The 24,920-nt window shown below is 33.6% G+C and overlaps 1 pseudogene; it reads right to left on the reverse strand.

Moving 5' to 3' along the window:
- Window positions 1-21,670: 21,670 nt before the first annotated feature.
- On the reverse strand, window positions 21,671-24,524 carry LOC131636458 (uncharacterized; annotated as a pseudogene).
- Window positions 24,525-24,920: the final 396 nt, after the last annotated feature.

Consider the following 24,920-nt stretch of genomic DNA (forward strand, 5'->3'; position numbering starts at 1 on the left):
ATGTAGAGCATGTGTGAGATGGTGCCGACTGCAAAGATAAACTACTCAAGAGCTATTAGAGAATGAGAATTCAAGGCTATGTCATAATAAGTATTCAAATTAATTTCTATATGCAGGAGACTTACGGTGTTAAGAAGATACCGATATTGTGAAGTTTTCCCAAGTCTCCACAACTAACCACAAATTAATCTATAGCCCAAAACTTTCACAAAAATGTTTTTTTTTAAGAATCGAAAACAAAACAAAAAACAAAAAAATTGAAAGAAAACAAAACAAATAAATGATTCCCTCCCCCACACTTAAGACATACATTGTCCTCAATGAAAGAACATAAATATAAAATAAGAGTGAGAGAAAGGAAAGAACACACCCGAGTAGTCAAGGAGGATATGTGATCACATAAGCAGCCTTTCCCAAAGAGATATATTCTACACTTTCTTCTTCCAAAGTGAGGATCTCATGGAGTAGCTTTGGGTAATGCCCATTGAACTTCATATTTTTATTAGTGCCTTCGCCTTTTATTCCAGGATCAAAGAAGAATCTTCGATAAGTAAAAGTGTCGAATGGGCATGTGATCTTCTTTTCCACAACATCAAAGCTCAAAAGATTGAGGGGCTGCCCCGCTACTTTTGTTTCATATTCCCCTTCAATTGAGACCCTATGCAAATTCATGGACGAGCTAATATCAGGAATATCGGCCAATGTCCACCCAATCGCCTTCTTATGCTTCTTCAAAACCTGCAAAAGTTTATTTTCTTGATCAAAATCAACGTTAGAAGAAATTATTACCGGTAGCTTTTCATTCATCTCTAAATAAGCATATTTAAGATTTTCAGGAATTGGTTTCATCTCTTGGGAATGAGGTTGTTCGATGAATGATTTGTTCCGGGCAGCCAGGGCGTCGAGAGCTTCATCTACATGAACAACTTCATTTGCAACCTCATATGCAATAACAATATCATTTTGCAAGGCAGCCTCAATTTCAGCACAAATAGAGCAAATTTTAGTGTCGGTACAAACATCACAAGAGTAAACATCGTCAAAATCAGACAATGATGGAAAATCATCTGCAAATAAATCAGTACAAATATCATCAACAGTTTCAGAAAGAAACTCTATTTGAAAAATAGGTTGTTCTTCCAAGGGTTGTTGGTTTGATCCTTGAGCTTGCTGCATGACATTCATCAAAGTGGCAAGTTGTCCAATTTGTGTTTGCAAAGTCTGAAGAGTAGAATCTATTTGTTGTTGATACTGAAGATTATTTGCAGCCATTTGTTTGACAATATCCTCTAGTGAAGGTTTGGAAGGTGCACAACACATAACCTGAAATTCATTTAGATGCTTATGCGGATCCTCGCCTGCAAAACCATTAAACTTAGGCAACAAATGTATTAAACAAGATTTCAATTCAAAAGGTACATCAACATCAGGATACTCAATGCATAAGTTCGCATCAGGGGCAGCCAACTGCCTTAAGGTTCTTTGTTCAGCCTTGTTATCAACAAACACAGAAATACCAATTATGTCCCAAACAGACAGAAACAAAGAGAAAGAAGAAAAATGATTCAATTAAATTCAGAAAAATTTAAAAACACAGAATTTCATCTAACTAGACAAAATAAAAATTATGGAAATTTTTTTGGATTTTTTCGAAACAGCAAAAACATTAAAAAATTAAGTAAAAATAGAAAAAAGACGAATTTGGCGATTTTGGGCTGAATTCCCGTACTCTTAATGAGTAAGGGAGTATTGATCGCAAGATTTTTCTGCTTCCAGTAGACAATTTTTTTTTACAATCGAACATAATTTTTCCAAAAACCGGATTTTTCGACTCTAAACGCGGATTGGCCAAAACCGTGAGGAAACTACGGCCTAAACGTGAGAACACTAAACCTATGACTCTATTATTAGTTAATAACAACAAGAATCTCCGGCAACAGCGCCAATTTGATCCGCTGTCGCGCACGGATAAAAAACGAGTATTTTTAAAACTGTAGTTTAGCGACAATGACTCGAGTATCGTATCACAAGGATTCTTGTATTAAATTAACTAATCAAAATCGATTTAGGGGGGTTTGATTTAGGATCGATATAATAATAAAAGAGTGAAAAAGTGATTAAAATAATTTATTATGTAAATAAGCTAAAACGACAATTCTACTAATTCGGTTACCGACTTATCACTGGTTCAATAAACTTCAATCCCCTAAGCGGATTCTATTCCCTTACCGATTACAACACCAGATAACAAGCGAACTTGATATTATAAGATTTCATTCCTATTTTCCGAATTAAGCAAATGGATCAGCGCAATCACGAATAAAGCAAACGTGATTCTAACTTACCAGTTTAACGATTAAGCAACGATAAAATACGATAAAGGTAAAGGAACGTCAATCAATCGGTATAAATCAATAATATTCTATACAACTCGAATTAAGCAAACAAGACATATATATTGATATCGAAAGGGAGAAGAAATTGGATTAAAGATTAAAAACCTCAAAGTATTGGAAACCGTAACCAGCAGAAATTGCCTTCGGGGATTAGTTCCTCATCATTGGTACAATACTTTCAAAATTATTTGGTGAAAGTAAAAAGTGACAATGAACACTACTGCCATACCTAGGTACTAGAGAGAAACAAGAATTTGGGTCATAACTCAACTGGGTTAAACAGACATAACCCAGGCCCAAAACTAACGATCCAAAGCTAAATAAAACTAATGTTGCAGCTTCAAACAAAATTCTAGAAAATAAGCGCTCCGAATCTGACTTTGACTCTAACACGAAAGTTGTAGCTCTTTCTCTTAGCTTTCCGTAGATTATTAGAACGCCTCAATCGGATTCTCGGAACTCTAATTATGATCATTTTAGTGAAGACTGCTAATGCTGAAAATAACGTGCGAAAATAAAATTAAACCAAAAATAAACTAAATTAGAAAAACATTATAAGAAATAAAAGTAAACAAATAAAATCAAAAAAATGCTTAAGAATAAACATAGGAGAATATGCATTAAAATGCACTGATCAAATTCCCCCACACTTGAACTTTTGCACTCCGAGCAAAATAAAATCAAAACTCAAAAGAAACACACATCAACATTTACTCATTCTGGGCTACAAACTCTTCTGCGGTTAAGGTTGCTTCAATGGGTACTAATCTTGCACACTAAGGATATCGTAGGAACACAAATCCGCAATTGTGCGGTCCTAAGCCTCCTGAACACACAAACCACTTCGAATCATGTTATTATGCCAAAGCCTAACTTAATCATCCTCCTTTTTACTCTTTTTCATTCCGGCGCAATCACATTAAGCCCGTTATCTCCACACACTCATATTAAGGCTACCGGTTAATGACTCTGATCCTTTTTTGCATGGGGTTCTGGTACCTAAGTGGTATTACCCCTTTTATTCCCTAATTGTAGTTTCGGGGGATCGGACCGTAATCCTCCCTACCAAGTTCAGCACCGGAAACCTCTGAACCAACTAAAAACGGGTCTTGAAATCATATTTTTTGTAGGTTATAACACCGTTGGATTAAGTGGCCGGGTGAGGGTCACCAAACTTAGAAGGTGCATTCCTTTTCTTTCTTTCTTTTTTTCAAATAAAACTTGGATCACTCACTTATTTTCATCGGCTTCCTTATGTAGAGCATGTGTGAGATGGTGCCGACTGCAAAGATAAACTACTCAAGAGCTATTAGAGAATGAGAATTCAAGGCTATGTCATAATAAGTATTCAAATTAATTTCTATATGCAGGAGACTTACGGTGTTAAGAAGATACCGATATTGTGAAGTTTTCCCAAGTCTCCACAACTAACCACAAATTAATCTATAGCCCAAAACTTTCACAAAAATGTTTTTTTTTAAGAATCGAAAACAAAACAAAAAACAAAAAAATTGAAAGAAAACAAAACAAATAAATGATTCCCTCCCCCACACTTAAGACATACATTGTCCTCAATGAAAGAACATAAATATAAAATAAGAGTGAGAGAAAGGAAAGAACACACCCGAGTAGTCAAGGAGGATATGTGATCACATAAGCAGCCTTTCCCAAAGAGATATATTCTACACTTTCTTCTTCCAAAGTGAGGATCTCATGGAGTAGCTTTGGGTAATGCCCATTGAACTTGATATTTTTATTAGTGCCTTCGCCTTTTATTCCAGGATCAAAGAAGAATCTTCGATAAGTAAAAGTGTCGAATGGGCATGTGATCTTCTTTTCCACAACATCAAAACTCAAAAGATTGAGGGGCTGCCCCACTACTTTTGTTTCATATTCCCCTTCAATTGAGACCCTATGCAAATTCATGGACGAGCTAATATCAGGAATATCGGCCAATGTCCACCCAATCGCCTTCTTATGCTTCTTCAAAACCTGCAAAAGTTTATTTTCTTGATCAAAATCAACGTTAGAAGAAATTATTACCGGTAGCTTTTCATTCATCTCTAAATAAGCATATTTAAGATTTTCAGGAATTGGTTTCATCTCTTGGGAATGAGGTTGTTCGATGAATGATTTGTTCCGGGCAGCCAGGGCGTCGAGAGCTTCATCTACATGAACAACTTCATTTGCAACCTCATATGCAATAACAATATCATTTTGCAAGGCAGCCTCAATTTCAGCACAAATAGAGCAAATTTTAGTGTCGGTACAAACATCACAAGAGTAAACATCGTCAAAATCAGACAATGATGGAAAATCATCTGCAAATAAATCAGTACAAATATCATCAACAGTTTCAGAAAGAAACTCTATTTGAAAAATAGATTGTTCTTCCAAGGGTTGTTGGTTTGATCCTTGAGCTTGCTGCATGACATTCATCAAAGTGGCAAGTTGTCCAATTTGTGTTTGCAAAGTCTGAAGAGTAGAATCTATTTGTTGTTGATACTGAAGATTATTTGCAGCCATTTGTTTGACAATATCCTCTAGTGAAGGTTTGGAAGGTGCACAACACATAACCTGAAATTCATTTAGATGCTTATGCGGATCCTCGCCTGCAAAACCATTAAACTTAGGCAACAAATGTATTAAACAAGATTTCAATTCAAAAGGTACATCAACATCAGGATACTCAATGCATAAGTTCGCATCAGGGGCAGCCAACTGCCTTAAGGTTCTTTGTTCATCCATGTTATCAACAAACACAGAAATACCAATTATGTCCCAAACAGACAGAAACAAATAGAAAGAAGAAAAATGGTTCAATTAAATTCAGAAAAATTTAAAAACACAGAATTTCATCTAACTAGACAAAATAAAAATTATGGAAATTTTTTTGGATTTTTTCGAAACAGCAAAAACATTAAAAAATTAATTAAAAATAGAAAAAAGACGAATTTGGCGATTTGGGGCTGAATTCCCTTACTCTTAATGAGTAGGGGAGTATTGATCGCAAGATTTTTCTGCTTCCAGTAGACAATTTTTTTTTTTACAATCGAACATAATTTTTCCAAAAACCAGATTTTTCGACTCTAAACGCGGATTGGCCAAAACCGTTAGGAAACTATGGCCTAAACGTGAGAACACTAAACCTATGACTCTATTATCAGTTAATAACAACAAGAATCCCCGGCAACAGCGCCAATTTGATCCGCTGTCGCGCACGGATAAAAAATGAGTATTTTTAAAACTGTAGTTTAGCGACAATGACTCGAGTATCGTATCACAAGGATTCTTCTATTAAATTAACTAATCAAAATCAATTTAGGGGGTTTGGTTTAGGATCGATATAATAATAAAAGAGTGAAAAAGTGATTAAAATAATTTATTATGTAAATAAGCTAAAACGACAATTCTACTGATTCGGTTACCGACTTATCATTGGTTCAATTAACTTCAATCCCCTAAGCGGATTCTATTCCCTTACCGATTACAACACTAGATAACAAGCGAACTTGTTATTATAAGATTTCATTCCTATTTTCCGAATTAAGCAAATGGATCAGCGCAATCACGAATTAAGCAAACGTGATTCTAACTTACCAGTTTAACGATTAAGCAACGATAAAATACGATAAAGGTAAAGGAACGTCAATCAATCGGTATAAATCAATAATATTCTATACAACTCGAATTAAGCAAACAAGACATATATATTGATATCGAAAGGGAGAAGAAATTGGATTAAAGATTAAAAACCTCAAAGTATTGGAAACCGTAACCAGCAGAAATTGCCTTCGGGGATTAGTTCCTCATCATTGGTACAATACTTTCAAAATTATTTGGTGAAAGTAAAAAGTGACAATGAACACTACGGCCATACCTAGGTACTAGAGAGAAACAAGAATTTGGGTCATAACCCAACTGGGTTAAACAGACATAACCCAGGCCCAAAACTAACGATCCAAAGCTAAATAAAACTAATGCTGCAGCTTTAAACAAAATTCTGGAAAATATGCGCTCCGAATCTGACTTTGACTCTTACACGAAAGTTGTAGCTCTTTCTCTTAGCTTTCCGGAGATTATTAGAACGCCTCAATCGGATTCCCGGAACTCTAGTTATGATCATTTTAGTGCAGACTGCTAATGCTGAAAATAAAGTGCGAAAATAAAATTAAACCAAAAATAAACTAAATTAGAAAAACATTATAAAACATAAAAGTAAACAAATAAAATCAAAGAAATGCTTAAGGACAAACATAGGAGAATATGCATTAAAATGCACTGATCACTCATTATCATATTTTCGTTTATATTGTTATGATATCTCACCCCTTATGTTTGAATGTTACCTGTACATGGGTAACACGCATGTGACAAGGATTAGAGTCGCTTGAGGTATGAAGTGGTTCCTAGTATTGCTTAGATTGAGTCGAGTTTTGCTCTGATATATAACACCGGGGATAAACGCTTGTTTGTTATTTCGTTATGAGTTATTTTTGAAAGATTGTGAGAGCATTATGGACTCTCTTTTATTTCTTTCGAGGTTGGTTTTTAAGTTGTTGAAGATGATGACTGATACATTTTTAATTGTTTCTGTTGCATTAATAAAATGAAGTTGAACACTATGATAATTGCAACGTCGGTTCATCTGAATAATAACCGAATAAGTGTGTTATGTATCCATTTGTTAAATGTTTGAGCAAATTGTTTGATGTTAAAGATGTAGCATCCTATTTCATGTTGATTGGAAATTTTAATTACTCTGATTTTTATTTAAATATCGATGGGGAAAATTAGGGTGTTACATACATGACAATATATTGATGTGGAGTACGATGAAGATTGATGAAATTGGTGAAAATCCGTATTTGAATATATGGATGGATGAATCCTTGAGGAATGTATGATGTTAGGATCTCTAAATAGGTGTTATAGGTTGTTATAAATGGCATATAATCATAGGATTTCAAATTCTAAAACTGAGACTTTGTATGGAATCAAATTCGGATATACGGAAGGCCTTCAACTATGAAAAATTGCACTGCAGCAGTTATGTCTGCATGGCGGTCGCCGTTTGCCTTGTGGCGGTCGCCGTGACAGTTCAGCATCAAAACATAGTTTTGAAATCATCGTATCTTTTGAACTGTAACTTTGTTTTGAGCATCGTTCAAAGCGTTGGAAAGCAAATGCAATGAACTATACCCTAGTAGAATAAAGTGATTAATAGGATGTACTTTTATAGTGCTTGCATTATGATTAGGTGATGAGCAGTGGTGGAGCCAGAAATTCTTTTAAGCCTGGGCAAGTTTCAAACGGACACTTCAATACCCGTCTGTCTGTTTTTTTATGATGAACTTGTGAAAATGTTAACGATGATATTTTTGTGTAAATTTAATTTTAATATAAACTATTTATATGATAAAAGATGTGATATATATATATATATAATAATAATATTTATAATAGGTGATAGGAAGGTATTAGCCTAATATATAGATCTCAGTAATCAAAGTTCAAACTTTATAAAAATATATAATTTAAAATTAAAAATAAATATGTTGTTACTAAAGCTCAATAAAAATATATCATCCAAATCATTAAAAAATATAAATTAAACAATCAAAAAGTATGTCCCTTAATTTACTGTAAACAAATAAAAATTAGCATTAACTATATCTTGTTGCTTCATAGTGATCCATACAAAACTAAAACGTAAAAACGGTAATAAAAAAATCTCTCTCATTTCACTATAAAACAGAAGTAAATTTTATTAATTAGGTATTAATTTTAATTTTAATTTTGATGTTAATCTTTCTCTCTCTCCACCACCGCCCTATTCAACCCATAATCTCCAAACCACATTCATTTCACCACTACAGCCTAGAAGTAACCTAGCAGCCTAGAGATAACCTAGCAGTTACTTTTATCTTTTCTTTCTTTTCATCTCTCACAAATGAACCAACAACCTCTTCATCTTTTTCAAGAAAGAAAAATATCTAACAACAACAGAACTGATAACAACAACACAACAAGCAATAGTAGCAAATGGTGAAGCGTGGACGAGCGGAGCCTGGGCAGCTGCCCTACCTGACCGGGCGCTGGCTCCGCCCCTGGTGATGAGACTATGTAGTGATAACATAGGAAGTATGCTTTTTCGCTATGAACTGATATAACCATGTCATGATATAGCTTGATGTGTGTTTTCCTTATGATGATATGATGTTTATTGTGATGATGATGTGTGTTTTCCTTATGACCAGGTGATGAGGCCATGTGGTGATATACCAATATGTAGCGCTTTCTATTGTGAATTAATTTAACTATGTCATGTCATTACTTGACTTGTGTACTATGATATTTGATGTTATTGTGATGATATATGTATGTATGAAACATGTGATCAGGCATGATGAATGTTATGAATATGATGATTTGAATATGATGATTTGATGATATATATGTATGTATGAAACATGTATATATGTACTATGATGATGTGTGTAATATGAAGCATGTGATGAAGTATGATGAATATGATGAACTAATGATGTTATGATGATGCGTATAATATGAAGCATGCGATGATGTATGATGAATATGATGAATGATGATGCATTTTTACTAGTCGTGGTCGTATTTTATATGGTGTTGCGCATCATACATTCATAACATTTATAGGACTTTGTCAAGTGAAGGTTGTGAGATATTTATCCAGTGATGTTAGGACGTTTTGGTCCAGTGATGGCCTCAATCCCATAGTGTGGATTGAGCGCAACTTGTGAGGTGCTCCGATTCCAAGCGGGAATTGATCCTATTTGTAATACGGTGGGAGAACTGACTTTTTAAATGTGCGGATAGCAAGAGTCGCCACCGACTTTTATTTTATCCAATTGGAAAGGCAAAAAGAATAGGAAAGACCTTCGAAATATTTTGAGTTCGGGGGGTAGGTTATACAAAGGGAAGGTATTAGCATCCTTTTGTATCCATGGTTATCCATGGGCTCTTAATTTCTTAGCTCACTTTGTTTTGTTTGAATCGTTTGAAAAGTGTCGTGTGTGTTTAGAAAATATTGTGAAAAAGGACTTTAACTTGTAAATAAAGTGTAGCCTTTGAAATCATTTTGAAAAGAGGTGTATGAAAAGCATTTTGAATTTTTGAGATTTGAATTGAGCAAGCAATTAAGAACTACCTACCCTAAGTTTGTCTTTCTTGTTCTTCAAGTCTTTCTTTTGAAGGGGCTATCCATACCAATTGTTAGGCAGGTAGTCCTTTCATTGGATGTAATCGGGTCATCGAGGGTCATCGCTTACCATAAGGCTATCCATACCATAAGAAGGGTAGGAAGTCCTATGCATTGATGAGAATAGTCATTAAAGAAACAAGTAAGGATACCTTAGCATTCATAGGGACTGACATCATTTAATCGAAGCATCATCGAGGGGCAAGATCATTTTAATCGTAGGCAACTCGAAGGGACTATGATATTTTATCGGAGGGACTATGATGATTTGAATCGAAGGCAACAGGCTAAGGTATCCCTACATCCGAGGGACTTGACTATTATAATCGAGAAGGCAACCAAGAGGGGGTACCCTAAAGGTTAGTGGGTGCAAAGAGTGTGTTATGTTCAGATATTTTATCTTGAACTATTAGCGATCTAACGGTTAATTTTATCTTTCCATACACGCCCTAATTAGCATACATCTAAGCAGTTAATAAGCAGTTAATACGGAAAGTAAATGTAGAAAAGTAATTCCTAATTATTATTACATCAAAAAGGAATTGCGACCTATACACCTTCTAGAATTTAAATAACAGAATAATAAAAGACAGAAATTAAAATCATGCATCAATCACTAGAGTTGGAGATGAGAGAAAGAATCGGGAAGAAATTACAAGAAATTAGTTCCTTTTTTGGGATTTTAAATGGAAGCCTAATTTAAATTAATTATTAACTAATTCTAATTCTAAATAAATTACCTAATTAATTAATTAACTAGATACTTTATTTATTTTAGTTAGAAAATCCTAATGACTAGATTAATTAAATCCTGATTACCCTAATTATTAAATTAATTAAAAGAACTAATCCTAAATTCTAATTATTTAATTAATAGGAATTAATATTAAATCAAAATTAAACCTAAATTATTTAACCTAAGTTAATTCAATAAATCAATTAATTAAATTAATAAGATAAAAACTAAACTAATTAAATAACTAATCCTAATTTCTAAGGTGGTTAATCTAGTTAATTAAACTAATTAATCTAAACTATGTGATTAACCTAAAAAATTATTAACTAATTAATCAACTATTAAAAGAAAAATAAAAAACAAGTTGCTGGGATCAGGTGTGGGGGACTCCTGAAGGAACACCATGTGCAACGTTTTTATGGGCCTTAGATCTGGCTTTGGAGAAATCCAATGGCAGTAGAGTGAGGTGGCACCACGGTCATGTGGGAGATATAGCATTGGATCAGGGAACCACCGAATTGGGAAAAAAATGCATGTCGCAAGACAGGTTCGAACACAGGTCTCTCAAGTTGGTGTCTCTTCCCAATGCCATCTACACTGAAATTGTTAGTTGTAATAATAACTTGGGTAAAACATTATATACGAAATATTAATTCAAACGCTAATTTCAAAGGATGAGTCAAACATGGGCTCTATGCGCTTGAGTGGACGAATTAGACGAGGAGAGATAAAATACCAACTTTGACTGACCAATGAAGACTAGCCAACGCGCCACGCACGCCAGTCAAAAGACCTGGCCCATCTGCAACCGCCGGAACAGGGCTTCCGGTCACCTTCTCCGTTTGGTCTTCAACGTTAAACCTGCAAAAATCGGTACAAAGAAAGAAACAACCAGGTCCACTAAATCGAACCATGCGAATCCAATGGTGGGGTTGGTTTCGATTGAAAACACCTGTAAGTACCAATACGAAGAAGACGAACTCTTTTGCCCTAACAATGGCAGCGGTCCATTCCGACGTTCAAGCTTGCATGTAAAGCGTCAGATGTGTCCTAAACATGTATGTGAGGCGATCTAGGCAAAAAAAATCAACAACATGTGAATTTAAGGAAACAAAAACAAGAATTTTACCAAACCGGTGTGCCTCAGTTGCTACGTTCTAGGATGCTCTGAGCTCGTGTGAAGGTATGGATCAGATCCTGTGAGCTTTAGGAAGCTGATTGAATGCTCAGAATTGATTGTAAAGGGCTGGAAACTGACCGCGAGTTTTGAACCATCTCTTTAATATTTTTGCAACTTGAAACCCTATTTATTCTCTAATTTTGTGTGCCCTTTGATGATGAGTATGTAGTGTTTATATAGAGGGATGTATTAGGTCAATATAATTGGAAAGAATCAAAGAGATTGGATCAAAAAATATTTGATTTGGAGGAGAAAATATTTGATTGAAAACTTGCTATTTTTGTTTCAAATCCCCCTTCCAATCATGCTTCAATCATTTTCACGAAATTCCTCATCAAATAATTTATATTTGGATACTTGATATGATTAGAAAACTAACTTTTTTGATTAAATCTAATTATTTCATATTTTACTTAATTTATTTAATATTTAAATGAATAAAATTCAAATAAATAAAATAAATATCATAAAAATAAAATAATAGATTTATAAGTCTTGATATTGTCCATGGATATGTTTGAGATCCAAAATTTTAGCCCAATAGTTCAAAACATCAAACTTTACCACTTTGCATTAGGTGCATTTCCTCAAAATCGACCAACTTGTGCAAGCCATAACTCCTTCAATTTTTATTGTATGGAGGTGTTCTAGGACTTTTTGGAAAGTCCAAGATGTCCTATACAAGCCACTTTGGAACATATTTTGAATTTGGATATTTTATCTTGATGATATGGCTCCTGACAAAAAACAGCTTTTTGTGAACTTCTATAAGGACCTGTAATGTTTTGGCTCATATCTCTCAAATGAAGCATTTCTTGGCTTTGGGCCCAACATAAAAGTTGTATAGAATTTAATTTCCTTGTGAATGAGCTTTGGTTGGGAAATTTTTGATGAACCATGTGGAGGTTATGATCAGTCAAAGTTCAGTTGACTTTTGCTTAGAAACCCTAATTTAGAAACTAGGACTTTTGATGATTTTTGAACTTTCCTTGATGAATCATGATCAAACCTTGATCAAATGATGAATTTAACTTCAAAATGTTGATGTCAACCAAAAATCAGGAGTTTTGACTGTAATTTGACCATAGTTGGCTTTTAGGTCAAATTAGTCGCTTATTGATCATTTGAGCAGTTGACTGAGCAATCTTGTGAATCAGAGCCTGAAACTTAGTATGAGGGTCCTTTGAATCATATGAGAAACCATGAGGTTCACTTGAGGCGTCAAAACCTGATTTTATTTTGAGAGAAGCAAAACCCTAGTTGGAGGCTTGTCGTTTAGGAGACATGTAATTATGCCCAAATCTTGCATAGTCTTGAGTAGTTGAAGGTCATGTGAGTCAAAATATGATGGGAAAATTTTGGGGTATGACACTATTGGTGGGTATATTTGGAGAATAACTATGAATAAGTCATCAATGATGGTTTGTTACCACATGCATGAGTCTTATGAAGTAGCATTTCATTATTTGTGGTATTGCACAATACTTGGATTAAGTGATGTCTTTGAGTGATTCTTGGAAGATGGTGTTTGGTATATTTTAGGTGATGTATTTGATTGATTCTTGGATTTATGATGTTGTGACGTGAGGAATTGGTGAATGATGTTATATGATTGTTGTTTCCTTGATATGACTACTATATCTATTCCTTATGTATTTTATAATGATTATGATTTACTCACCCTTTATGTTTTAACGTTGCCTCCACGTGGGTAACGCGCAAGTAATCAGGAGTAATCCGTTGAAGTTAGAGGATAGCTTCGTGGAGTCGTTTTTATTATTTTATATAGAATAAAGAGAATCTTGCTCTGATACGTAACATCGAGGCCGAGATTGTGTGTTTCCTGGGAACTATTAGGTTCATTTTGATTTGTTTTAACATGATGAAGTACTTTTAAAGTATTACGACGTTGGTTTATGAAACATGAACGGTAAAGTTATGAACGATGTTTTATGAAGTTTTAATGATGTTTTTAAACTATGAATTCCGCTGCAAATAAAGTAATGTTGTGTTTAAGAAGCAGTTGAAATATAAACCTTTGAGAACTCGTGTTCAAAGCAAGACTATTTATTGTGAAGTATATATGAAGGTGACACCCTCGTGTGTATATTTTAAATTGATTTAATTCATATTATATTATGAATATTCCTTGTGGGTTAGAAGTGTGTTACAATGTGCAAGTGAGGGATAACCTTATTGTGGAGACATTACCTATGCGGATTGAGGATCGAGAGTTGAAACAACTTCGTGGTAAAGAGATTGCTTTGGTGAAGGTCGTTTGGGGAGGACCATCAGGTGGGAATATGACTTGGGAACTCGAGAGTAAAATGAGGGATTCTTATCCTAAATTGTTCGTTTGAGGTATATTTTCGAGGACGGATTTTTTTTAAGTGGGGGAGAGTTGTAACATCCTGTTTTTAGTATTAATTATTTTATTATTTGTTTGTTTTATTAATTATTATGTGGTATGATAAAATATATGTTTTGTGACATATTTGTGATATTTGTGTTTTGGGTTAGGAAGTGTGAAAATGGGAAAATAGTCAATTGGGCCTAGTGTTGGTTAGAATGAGAAATAGTAAGGTGTTAATCAGTAAGTCCATTTAGATAATATTATGCTGGTGAGGTTTTCACAAAAATAAGAGAGAATAGAAAGATAGTAAGAGAAAAGAGGAAAAAGAAGAGGAAAAGAGGAGAAAAAGAAGAGAAGAGAAAGAGGAAAGAGGAGGCAACCCTAGAAGCTCAAAATCTAAGGTAAGGGTGGGATTTTATTGAAATTATAAAATTGTTCATTGTTTTCATAGATTTGAAATGTTAGGGTTTGAAATGAGGTGATGAAGTCAATGTCATGAAATCTCATTTTTATGATGTTAAATGACTCTATAAGTTATGTATATATTAGAATACATCAACTCCTTGATTAAATTTTTGTTTTGGATGGTTTTTTGTGAAGAATTAGTGTTGGACAAAATGTTGTATGTACAGAATTTTTCTACAGAATCACAAGCGGGCTTAGCGCGGTCCATCGCGCTTAGCATGGCTTATTCTGAAAAAAATTATATTTTGTAAAATTGAGTTAGGTCTTTGCATGCTTATAATTTATCATGAATTGTGGTGAATTTTCTGAAATTTTTTGGAATCATTTGATTGGCTTTTGAATCAATTATTTGTGATAGCATGATACTTGAATTTTCTATGTATATATGTTGTGAATTGTGATTACTTGAGAATAACATTGTTAAGCTATGTTTGCTACTTGTTATTGGTGATGTGTGGATTTGGTGAGTGTTTTGATGATGTTTTTCATGTGTGATTGATAACATGCTTAAGTGTATGTTTGTGCAAATGGGTGGTGAATTCATCTATGATGAATTGGTGAGATATATGCTTGTATAATTAAGATTGAGAGATAGTCTTAATTTCATATGGTGGTCGGTAATTGCACATGTATTCATTTATCAGGTGAGAAAGAGGCTATGTTTGGTTGTTCCGTGGGAGCTATTGACTTGTCTTAAATAGTGGAGATGGATTTGAATTCAAGAGGACAAACTTATTTTGGTGGTTATCTGACTAGAGATGAGAGACGCGGTAAATCCTCTAAGGATAACATGGTAACACATGCATTTGCATTGAGTCGCATTGGAGTCACATGTATTGATGTGAATTGCGTTTGGTGTGCTTGTGTGCTAATTGTGTAACTTGGTACTTTATTGATAATTGTGATTGGATTACTTGATATATTAGGTAACACAAAATTACATTGCATATTCGACTCGACTGACATAAATTATGTTACCTTTTTTAGTTATTTATGTCAAGTTATGTTGGTATTTCTAGTGTATTTCAGGTATTTCTAATCCACAAAGCTTGAGTCAATAAATACGAGAGTGTGAGATAAAGGCTTTCAAATTAATAGTTTCTACTGAAAAGTATTTTTAACAATTAAAGGAAAAACTATGCCTATGGTTTATTGTATCCCCAAAGTATGACATGTTACATACCGGTGTTCCGCAATTTAATATTTCTATTAAAACTGAATTTATTTCGTGTTTTTCTCAAAACACAAGATTAATCATTAGCCTTAGATTTACAAAGTAGCATTAGTTTAATTATCAGCCCCTGTGGATTCGATATCTTTTAAAACTATGCGATTAGACTGTACACGTGCAGTTAGTAAACTCGATAGACTCATAAAGTCGTGATCAATATTGTATCTTTTGAGCCATGTTGTATATGAAAAACATATAATGTGTATTGATAAAGTGTTTAATACATATTGTTGGAAGTGTGATGAATTCCTTGGTTATATGATTTGATATACATTGCTTATTATTACATATTTCCATAATCATATGAATTCTCACCCTTTTGTTGAAATGATGTTTTGTACGACATCGCTCAGGTACCGAGGAGTAGAGATGCTCGCTTACGAGGATTTAACCGAGGAGTTTTTCTTTCATTTTATCGTTTTATTAGGCAGAGGAAACTCATGCTCTGGTTATGTAACACATTGGGGGTTTACGTTTGATCTAATGTTATTGTTGTTGTGAGAGATATTGTTTAATCTCTTTACATTTTGATTATGTTGGATTATGTGATACGACTGTAATGCCTAATACTCTTATGCATGATAATATGATAGGAGATTCATATTTGGTATCACTTTATAATTACGTTGTGATGTGCATATGAAGCATGGTATTAAACGTGTGTTATGAACATGACCAGATTCATTATGTCGTTTTGTTTTTTGTTTCTTTGTATTTCAACAAGTGTGACACCCATGAATGGATATGCATGCTACATTTACTCTGATTTATGTCATATATTCTGCGGGATTTAGAAGGGTGTTACACTAATTCAGGTGATAAAGATCATTTCGTTATATGTTTGAGCTCATTTCCTCATCCATAAGAAGTTGAATTACTTCTCTAAGCTTCATGGTGATTTCTTTTTTGTTTGATATTTTGTAAAATTCATTAAAATAAATCATATTCATGAAATCAAGTATTGAATCAGGTTTGTGATACTAATTCTTGAATCTTAGATATATGTTATAAGTAAATTTTATGAAATTAAAACCAATATTTAAGAACCATCCATTACTGGTTCTTGGTATCTCATCTTCTTGGACATATATGTTTACCCTTTCTATCTCACTTAGAACTTCATGGATTTCCTTAAGGGTGTCCAGACTTTTTTGGTTGTCCTACTGTTAAAAGCATGAAAGAACTCTCTAGCTCTTAAAGCATTGGTCATCAAGTACTTAGCTTGAAACTCAAGTTGCATTTTTATCTTCTCTTATATGGTACACAGATAATTTGGTAAAATGAATATGGACAAAAGGACCATTTAAAATGAAATTCAATAAATCATAATCAATTGAACCAAAAAGTATTTTAATTTTTTCTTTCCATATCAATCCTTTCACCATCAAACAGTGAAAGTGTATTCATGAAAAGTCTCTTGTTGAAAACAAAAGAAGTGTTTAAAGTCATTTGACTACCTCCTGAGACGATTATTCTTATAATAGGAGTTAGACTCTGATATCACTTTTTGACCAAGTGACTCCATGCACAAGAGGGGGGGGGTGTGAATTGTATTTGTTGAAAAAAATATTGTCCGATTATAAAAAATTTGTTTATAGCAAATTTTTAAGTTAATTTTATTAGTTAAATAGAGATTAAGTAGCAAAATATAAGAAATAAATAAATAAATAAATAAAAGATGAAGAAAAATAAATGACTCATAAAGAAAATAAAGCAAAGAAAAATAAAAAGACATGAGAAAGAGGGCATGCACCCGAGATATATATAGGTTCATCCTAACTATTTTGCCTAATATTCTCTCCAGAAGTTTACTCTCGAGAGTTTCACTAAAGATGTGAGCTTTTCATAGGTTATGCCAACGAACCTTATTACAATCAAATGGAGATGGCTAATTCCATGAACCAAACAAGAAATTTTAGCATGCTAATATCCAAATCAAACTAGAGATTTTAACTGGTAAATCTCCAAACTAAACGAGAGCTTTTAACAAGCTAAGCTCATAAACCAAATAGAGATTTTAAGCACCTGACCTCAAGAACCAAATAGATACTTTCACTGGTTAATCTCAAGAACAAAAAAAACAACTTATTTTAATGATATTACACCGCAACAATCACGATATCACATATATTTTTTACTCTCAAAGCACTAAGAAAATTTTGGTAAGGAAAGAAAAAATGAAGTACAAGAGAGTGGGAGGTGAGAAATAATAGTTCAAAACTTGTTTTCTGATGTAAAATTGAAATGAGGATAAGCCTTCTATTTATAGTTGGAAAAATTGGCTCAAAAATGAAAAGGATACATGAGGTTTTTAATGAATTATTCGATTAACCCTGGATATTAATTGATTAATGGCTTTCAAATAAAAGCATCCCTAATCTCAAAGGGGAAACGCCTACAACAGATATCTAACTTAATCAATTAAGAGTATTTATAATCTATTAAGGAGTATTTTTCCTTGCTATTATCGATTGGACTAAGTCCTTAATCAATTAGCTAGCATAAAATGCTTCCTTATTGATTAGGAATACTCCTTGAATATTCCACCACATAAGTTTTGATAGGTTTTCCATAGGAGTTAAAGTATTTTAGTAAATTTAGAGAGGTTTAAAAAACATTTTCAATGGTGTGTTTTAGATGACTTAGTAATTTTAGAAGTACTCTTATACATTGACATTAGACTTTCCACTCACACACAAGACTAGACAAGCTTCACACTTCTTCTCCTTCACAACCTTGAAGCTTCAAGATCCCTTTCTTGATTCATCATCGATTTAGCACTTCATCTAGAACTTGAATCTTCTAACTGATGTGGATTGATATAACTTCTTTAATAGACTCCATCATTAGAGGTTGTGGGATCATATATGATTAGGGATTTCATTGAATGTCATTTGAAATTAGATGTTGTCATCATCAAAACCACCAAGACCATCTGACAATTGCATACAATTGTACCTATAAGCATATAGATCCACAAGAATATCAGTGTATAATTGTCTAGAAGATGGGTTTGAATATACCTTTCCCAAAAACACAATTTCAAAAGAAAAATTCTTTTCAAAATTAGAGGTTTAAAAAAAGCAGAGCATCAAAATTTTATAAAATGTGTTTGGATTGATTTCACGGTTTACTTGAAGTATTAGAAAATACAATGACTATGAGATGAAGATGATAAATAATCAATGTGCTAATAGTCAATCTAAAATTACGAGTCTATATAGTTATAATAACCAAAAAGATGAATTAGATGACTTGATCTAGCACAAATTTATGCTTACACATCAATAGATATTAGTTGATAAAATATAGCCGCGTGTATTCAAAAAAATTGATAAAACCTAAGTCATGCAAAACTATACTTGAATTTAAAAGAGATGGGGAAAGAGAATTTGTGCACTAGTATTTAATGGTTCAACGTGTTCGTCCTTGCTTGTGCCTAATCTAGTCTTCAATGGATAATCATTGAAAATTTATTGGGTCTTCCTCTAATTTACAAATTAGCATAAGAGTTTTTTATACAACGATTTATCAAGACAACACCGAACACTTCAAGCCTTAATTCTAAATAGACACATGTCTGAATCTAGATTTCCCTTTTGTTGTGGAAAGAACACTAAAAACGCCACAAGATTACATCAGCAACAATTTCCACTCAGCCATATCAAAATTCCCTTGTCCAAGCTTCGTTCTATTGAAGGATCTTAGAAACTTAGAAACTTTGTCTACAACAGTCTCCACTCAACCCTATTGAAATTTCCTTGGAGAAGAAATTAATCTTTTTTCTTGCTGGAAGTCAGTCTCCAGACACCATATTCATAAGATGATTATTCATTCTGTTACACGTAAACAACTTCGCAAAAAACATTAGATTCCTTAATGTATCTTTCAACTTCCATTCACACTTAGAGTTGAGTAACCACAACACTGAGTTTCTTAGCTAAATATAGAAGATTGTTGGTTATCTGAAGAATGTCACACAACTTCTAATCGGAACTCTACAATCAACGTTCTATGAAATTTTTCACTAAGCTTGACTCTAGAGATAAGAATTTTATTAAAGAAAGCACTCTTGGTTTTTCAAGGTGTAAGAAAAATATGGATTTTCACAATTGAATTCTTCAATTCAATTATTGGAGAGAAAGAAAACAATATATAGAGACACTAGAGATATGGCACAAAATAGGTGAAAATGAACCATTAATTTTGGTCGGATCCTACAATTTTGATTTGAATCAGATGAAATAGTGACTTGAATCAAGATGATAAATCTGAAAATAACTTGTCTGATTCGGATCATGATTTGAATCATGTGATTCAAATTACATGATTCGAATCACATAACCAAAGGTGATTTAAAAAATAATTCATTTAATTATGATTTGAATCAACCATGGTTGTGATTCACATCAAGGTGTTTTTTATTCAAATCAGACAAAACCTTAATTCGAATCACATTCATAGTGCTAAATCCAAATTTTGATTTTACTCTTGATTCGGATTAACCAAAGCTCTGATTCAAGTCAAGCTTAAAAAACATCGTGCTTTAAGACACCCATGGTTGACTTTTGACCAATTTGCTCATACGAAAAAACATTGCAATGACTTTAACCTTAGTGGGTGTAAGGGATAATTAGGAGGTAGAATATTACAATAATCGACAAAAATAAAATTACAATAAATTGATCAAATCAAATTACAAATAAGTGATAGTTTGAAAAATATCAAAAATACGACAAAACATCAAAATACACAAATTAAAATTTCACTATTACCGACGAACCAATTTCAGATTTAATAACTAAAATGTGTCGCTAAAAGTTATAAATTTTAATATATGATCACATACATGGTAGTCATTGTACTCCAAGATGCATCACTGGATTAGTTACTGCTAGAACAAAACCTTTTTTTTGAAATATTTGTTTTATCATATCAATTTTTTTTCAAACTACTGTGCATTTGTTTTGTATGTCTTGTCAAATATGAATACAATAGGAAATATGTTCATCAATTTGATGGAACATGGATGTGTTCAAACATAGTAAAATTGAAACTTCTTATTTGAATATTACAGCAATTTTTTCATGTATTTATTTATCATAGCCATTTTTTTATAAAAAGATATTATTAAGAGAAGCTACTAAAAAGTTGATAAAGAATGTGAAAAGTAGTGTGTCACTACTGTAACACGTATGGGCAATGTCGTTGCTTTTTTGTGCTTCTTTTCCACTGTTTCATGGAACTGAGCCAAAAGCTCAAGTATATAATAAACACTGATTTTGTAATTTGTAGTAGTTGCTTTTTCCAGTTTGTGTTAATGAATGTTGTCTCATTTCTATTCCTTCACCCTTAATGCTGCAATACAATCAGATTTCTTTTTATTTGAATAAATGTACTTCATGTAGAAGAATACTTTGGAATCACGATTTCTTTTTGTAAGAGTTCTCTAACAAAATCTTGAATGTGTGTCTTTCTTAAGCTGCCTTGTCCCCATGCTTTAGTATATTTTATCTTATAAATTCTAGGTATCTCGAACAGATTGGACATGTTCTCTGCTTTTTTTTCTTTTTTTTTTCATTTTCTTGTTATTTATTTATTATTAATAATTATAAGACCATTTACAATGGTTGAAAAACTCAACACCCACTTTTTCAACTCCCAACACTCCACATCATTTTCTCTTTCTTCCACCTAATAACTCAACACCCATTCAACTTTTATCCTCTCCAATGGTTTTTCACTCAACACCCTACCCCACCACTTTTTATTTTCATATTCTTATTTAAATTTTATTTTTATTTTTATGATTACATAAAATTACAATAATCGATTAAAATTAAATTAAAATAATAAATACTTAATAATTTATTTTTTAATTTTTTGTAATAAAAACAAAATTTATTTAAATAATTGGATACGATACAAATCATCTTAAATTAATTTAAAATACAACACACAATTAACGTAATTAGTACGTTACAAATAATTTAAAATGCAATACAACACACAAGTAACGTAATTAGTACGATACAAATAATTTAAAATGCAATACAACACACAAATAATTCAATCACGGAACATTCCAAACTTTGTCCATATGTGCTTCACTAGATCGGCTTGCAATTCTTGATGAACATTTGGATCACGGAACTCTGATCTAGCACGCACATGATTTGCAAAAGCGGATAACACCTCGGTCGAGTATGGTTGTGGTGCACTAGATCCACTTTCCCCAGATTGCTCAAAATCGGTCCAACGTTGAGAATATGAATCTCGTTCATCCTCAACAATCATATTATGTAATATGATGCATGACCTCATGATGATACCCAAATCAGCTATGTCCCACAACCGAGCTGGTTCACGGATGATTTTAAATCGAGCTTGGAGCACTCCAAATGCACGTTCGATGTCCTTCCGACATCCCTCCTGAAATTTTGCAAATAATTTATCGGGTTCACTTTGAGGAAGTCTAATCGATTTGACGAAAGTTGGATAAGAAGGGTAGATACCATCAGCTAGATAGTATGCCATATTATATGGACGTTGATTCACAAAGAAATTCACACTTGGAGCCTTTCCCTGTTCCACGTCATCAAACACTGGTGACCGGTCTAGAACGTTTATATCGTTCAACGTTCCCGGACATCCAAAAAAGGCATGCCAGATCCATAGGTCATGAGATGCAACTGCTTCAAGAATAACTGTGGTGGTTCCCTTATCCCCTCTAGTAAATTGTCCTTCCCATGCTTTAGGACAATTTTTCCACTCCCAGTGCATGCAGTCAATACTCCCAATCATCCCTGGGAACCCCCGCATTTCACTAACATGCAGTATTCTTTGCAGGTCATCTTGGGTTGGTGCTCTCAGATACACTTGCTCGTACAAGCGTATGATTCCTTTACAGAATCTACGTAAGCACTCCAATGCTGTAGTACCTCTTATTTTGATGTACTCATCGACCGCATCTGCTGCCACACCATATGCTAACATTCGCATTGCTGTGGTACATTTTGCTAAGGGTGATATACCTTCTTTATTGGCTGCATCAACTCGCTGGGTGAAGTAGTTATCACTACTTGAAAGGTCCCCAACGATTCGAAGGAAAACATTTTTTTCATCCGGTACCGACGACGAAACATTGCATCGTCATATGTAGGCTCATTGGCAAAGTAGTCGTCAATTAGTCTTTGGTTTGCCGCTGCATGATCTCTATTGAGATATTTTCTACTACGAGGTGCATTATCTTCCGATATTTTGTTTCTACGCTCTCTAAATCGATTGACTATATAATTTTCTTCAATTTCACGATTTCGATTGTAGGCTGCGATATCAAAATGATATTGTGATGGATCCATTTTTTTGTGATATTGGAGGTAGATTGGATGGGATTTGGGATATTGGTACATAAATGGATGTATGAGTCCCTATATATAAATGGATGTGGGTGGTGGACCACTGACGGATTCGAAATAATTTATTGTATAGAGTTAATTATCAGATAAGGAATAGATTCGAATTGGGTGGTGGACCACTGACGGATTCGAAATAATTTATTGTATAGAGTTAATTATCAGATAAGGAATAGATTCGAATTGGGTGGTGGACCACTGACGGATTCGAAATAATTTATTGTATTGAGTTAATTATCAGATAAGGAATAGATTCGAATTGGGTGGTGGACCACTGACGGATTCGAAATAATTCATTGTATAGAGTTAATTATCAGATAAGGAATAATTAAAGCAAACACTACACTGGCATATTGAAACAACAATAATTAAAGCAAACACTACACTGGCATATTGAAACAACAATAATTAAAGCAAACACTACACTGGCATATTGAAACAACAATAATTAAAGCAAACACAACACTGGCATATTGAAACAACAATAATTAAAGCAAACACAACACTGGCATATTGAAACAACAATAATTAAAGCAAACACAACACTGACAAATACTTCATTGAAATTAATTATCAAACAGTTCTGCCTCCAACTTTTTCAACAGCTGGTTCTTCCGGTCATCTAGATGCTCTTCGGAAGTTAGCTTTAGATACATCTTCATTTTCTTGGTTTTAGTCTTTTCCAAGGCTATATTGTTAGCCTGCTGTTGCATCAAGGCTATGTTGTCCAATCGTTCAAGCTCTTTCGTCTTGAATTCTTTGTATTCAGCCCATTCTTTGTCCACCACCTCTGAGGCATATTCCTTGCTTTTCTTTTTACCCTTTTTTTTAGCTGCCTCCCTTCCTATAGGACGAGCACTGGATTCTACAGTGTTTGAGCCACATGCATCACTCTCGCGAGATCTCTTAGATCCACTACTTCCTGAGCCAATATTTCCTCCTACTTGACTACCATAACGTGGTTGATCACGGAGAGCGTGCCATTCTTCCATTAAAGTGAATCTAACATTCTTCCCACATGCATATAATTCCTACGCTTTTGCCAAAACATCATTCTCCGACCAACCACTTCCTTGCATACGCTTAGCGCCATCATAAGCGCCAATCCATTTACCCAACACTTTGTTCATATAATTAAAACGGTTTCGGCATGCAGGTCCATCACGCGGAGGATCGAATGAGCAATGCTCATTACAATACTCAGCAATTTTACCCCAATATGTTTCACCTTTCTGGTTTCTCCCGACAACACTGCTTGTTCCAAATTTAATCCACCCACTAATTAGCACCAAATTTTGTTCAGTGTTCCATGCTGGTTGCTGAGTTTTCCTGCTCTTAGGAGTTGAATCCTCTGAATTCGGACCGACTTCATTAGAAACTATCATGCCACCAATAGTTAGTTGTGTTGAAAACTCGGGAAATTCAGGTACACCACCACTTGGAAAATTTGCATTCGCCATTGTCACATAACCATTAAACGGGGGTGTTTGAGATGGATTTTTCGGCATAGATCCATAATATGTTTGAAAGTTTGGAACAGAGGATGACTGGTTGAAATTTGGTGGAAAACCAAAATTAGGTATGTTTTGAGGATGTTGGTTGGAAAATTGATTTGGATTTTGATAATAGTTGGGATTTTGATAATTGTTGGGATTTGGAAAATTGTTGGGATTTTGGTTAAATGGAAAATTAGCAGAATTTTGAGTGTTAAAATGATTATTGGGATCCATTTCACTAAAAAAAGACACTTAACTTCAAAATAAACACTAATAATAAAATTAAGATAGTGAAAAACTTGGTTTTTTTTTCTGTGTCCAAATCAAATGAACCAAGTCTCTATTTATAGAGAAAAAAAATCATGAATTTTGGTAAAAAAATAAATAAAAAATTAATTTGCAACGAAA

Source organism: Vicia villosa, unplaced genomic scaffold (assembly GCF_029867415.1).
Source record: "Vicia villosa cultivar HV-30 ecotype Madison, WI unplaced genomic scaffold, Vvil1.0 ctg.001745F_1_1, whole genome shotgun sequence".
Lineage (NCBI taxonomy): Eukaryota > Viridiplantae > Streptophyta > Magnoliopsida > Fabales > Fabaceae > Vicia > Vicia villosa.